The sequence below is a fragment of the Phyllostomus hastatus genome, unplaced genomic scaffold (genome assembly GCF_019186645.2).
Source record: "Phyllostomus hastatus isolate PE091 unplaced genomic scaffold, TTU_PhHast_1.1 phas_scaffold_39, whole genome shotgun sequence".
Classification (NCBI taxonomy): Eukaryota; Metazoa; Chordata; class Mammalia; order Chiroptera; family Phyllostomidae; genus Phyllostomus; species Phyllostomus hastatus.
The window spans coordinates 13485559-13489130 of NW_025334028.1; positions in this window are offsets into that span (position 1 = coordinate 13485559).

Below are 3572 nucleotides of genomic sequence, written 5' to 3' on the forward strand. Positions count from 1 at the left end.
ATCCAGGATAATTTCCCCATTTCAGATCCTTAATCCCATCTGCAAGGTCTCTTTAGCATTTTGGCGACATATTCACAGGTTCTGGGGGTTAGGATGTGGACTTCTTCTGGAGGCTGTTCTTCAGCCATCACACCCTGCTGTGTGGAACAGAAGCTCAGGCAGGAGAAGCACAACAGGCCAGACACATAGGCCTTCTGTGTTTTCTGGGGGACAATCTTCCTCATTGCTAGGGCACTCGCAGACCCTCGACAAGGAGCCACAACGGCCTCTGTACCAGAAAAGGAGACCTCACTTTACACATAAGCTGGTAAAATAGAACATGAGTTAATACTGTTCCCATTATTTCATATGTAAAACAAGTGCCCATCCTCAAATGCTGACAGTCTTTTTGGCGCTGAAATGAAGTGTTGGTATGTTGTATGACAAACAAATAAAAATGCATGTGCATGTATATTTTACAAAAATGATAGGAGAAAAAACCCATCTCAAATATAGGTTCAACAATTTACCCCGAAGGTAAAAATATTAAATTGCCAGAGAAAGCAAGAGAAATCATAGAGAAAGAATGATTTTTACCTGGAAATTGTCACTAGTCCTGGGGATTTACACCATGTGCCTAGGACGCCCAACAGCAGGGGTGTAGGTTCTATTGCAACATTATTTTTTAGGCCATTTCCCCTTAAAATGGTCTAGCTGTGCCAAGAGTGAATTAGTAGATATGGGGGAGAAAATTGGTAAAGATGGTAGATAAAAGTGTGAAAGTAAATTTAATTTAATTTAATTTATTTTATTTTTTTCAGATGATCAAAATGAAGAAACTTTATTCAGTGGACCAGTAAGGAATTCCAGAGGAGAGCAGGGCTCAGGGAACCAAGCTTCTCCTGCATAAACACATCTACCTGGCGTTTACCTGTTGACCACTGTTGCCTAAGTTCTGCAGGAGGCCTGGACTGGGTCTTCAATTTTTTCCTTCTATGTCCTTCACAACTAATCTAACCCAAGGAGGGGAGGCAGGGGAGGACTTTCCTTCCAGAACCCTATGTCTCAGCAGCCTTCGTCAGCTTCTATAGGGCCTACTGCCATCCTGACATATGACATTTTCCCACCCCATGGTCTTTCTTTCTCTCCCTTTCCTCACTAATCCTCATTCATCAGGTTCTGGATAAAATCATGTCATCTGCAAATAATGACAGTTTTACTTCTTCCTTTCCTGTTTGGATACCTTTTATTTCTTCTTCTTTTCTGATTGCTGTGGCTAGGACTTCAGTACTGTGTTGAATAAGAATGGTGAAAGCAGACATCTTTGCCTTGTTCCTGATCTTAAGGAAACTGCTTTGAGTTTTTCCCAATTGAGTTAGCTGTGGGTTTGTCATATATGACATGGGTATGTTGAGATATATTCCCTCTATTTCCACTCTGCAGAGTTTTTATCATAAATGATACTGAATTTTGTCAAATGCTTTTTTCTGCATCTATTGATATGATTGTAAGATTTTTATTGACTTCGTTTATGTACTGTCTCACATTACTTAATTTATGGCTGTTGAACCAGCCTGGCATCCCAGGAATAAATCCCACTTGAACATGGTATATGATCCTTTAAATGTGTTGCTGAATTTGGTTTGCTAATATTTTGTTCAGGATTTTTTCATTTATGTTCATCAGGGATTTTGGGCCATAACTTTTTTTGTAATGTTCTTTGTTTATGGAACCAGGGTAAAGCTGGGCTCATAAAATGAGCTTGGGAGACTTAGGTGTGAAAATATTTAAAGAATTTTCATGAATATCATGAACATTTATGAACACAGAGGGAAACTTTCATTCTACCCAGACCCCAGTCAGGGACTGTATTAGTCTGACAGGGCTGCTGTAACAAAATACCATGGTCAGGTGGTTTAAAGAGCAGAAATTTATTTCCTCTCAGCTCTGGAGGCTAGATCAATTTCAAGATATTAGCAGGGTTGGTTTCTTCTGAGGATTCTCTTCTTGGCTCAAAGACAGCTGTCTTCTCACTGTGTCCTCCATGGTCTTCCCTCTGTCTATGTTGTCTGTATCTGAATTTCCTCTTTTAATAAGGACACTGGTCATTTTGGTTTAGGACCCACCCATATTCCTTCATTTTAACTTAGTTACTTCCTAAAAGGCCCTGTCTCTAAATAGTCACATTGTGTAGGACTGGTGGTTAGGACTTCAACGTACAAATTTAGGGGTGGGGGAGATACAAATCAGCCCAAAGCAGGACCAGTGAAATTAATTTTTTTACATTGTCTTTTGTTGGCCCAGTTTGTTACAGCTGTGTCCATCACTGTTTCTCGTGAGAGGAGGGAAAAATGGGGGTACGCGCCCCTGCCAGTCACCAGGTGGTACTCCCAAACACGGTACCATCAGTAGTTAGTGTCACGTCGAACCCAAGGCAAAATAAACCCATTCTGGGTCCAGGTCTCTGTCTAAATGATCTAGAACCCTGGGGATTTAGAGGATACCATAGAAAGTTATTTAAAGATAGATATCCAAGCTTTTATCTGTTCCTTTTTTTTTAGCATTTTATATTAACTCACAATCCTTTTGGGACAGAAGGTTAGATTTCTTGGCTTTTCTCTGTTTCCCTCATTTCTCTTTCCTATGTAGTGGGGTTTATATTTAAAGCCATTGCTTAGAAATGCAGAAATGTAATTCTATTTTCTGTAACTGAACTCAGCTTGCCCGTGAGCCCCCACGGTAAGGAATGGGAAAGAACTTGAAGCTGCTGATTCAAGTTTTCTTAGTCATTTTCAATTTATCTTCATTTTCTCCAAGGTAAGTCAGTGTTTCTGCTCCCTTTTCTGGCTCCAGGATGAGGAGTAGATGCCTAGGAAAAGGCCAGTGGCCTTGTCTGTCTTCCTCCCCTCTCAGCCTTCCTGAGGTGTCTCCTACCCAGAGCTGAATTTACAGTTAATCAAGCTCAAACCTCAGAGCTTCTCATTCGCCAGGCTTCTTCTGAGCCCTTGGAAGGGGCTGCAGTGATGGATTTATGTAATCAGATTTCATCATATTCCCAAGTAAAAGATTTTGACAGCAATCAGTTAAGAACACTGGGGCTTGCCGCTTGATTTTTACTCCATCAGAACTGTCCCTTGTGTGGTCGCTCTGGAGCAGCTATAGTGATTTTGGGACTCTGGTGAAGGGGAAATTGACATGAGGATACATTCAATTTGTATTTGTACAGTCACTTTTGTGAATAGTTATTTGCTGGTCAACCTTGAGTAGAAATAGCTTCTAGAAACATACCTGTCACCTGCTGTACCACCTCAGAAATGTGCAGGGCTAGGGTGGTGCTAGGACATGGTGCCGCAGTGCCTGGCCCCAGAGCGTGTGGCAGTATAGGAGAAAAAGTTTTGGGAAAGAGCCTTTTTTCCAAGGTGTGGAAGGTTCTGCTGGTTATCAGAGGGTAACATTAAGCAGAGGATTTAGTTCTCATGGACAACTTGATACAGAGACTTTTTGGGCCAGGAATACTCAGTAATGCAGCATATACAATTATAAATGTTACACATATTTTCTTCCTGATTATACAAAATAGAACTTGGAATTCT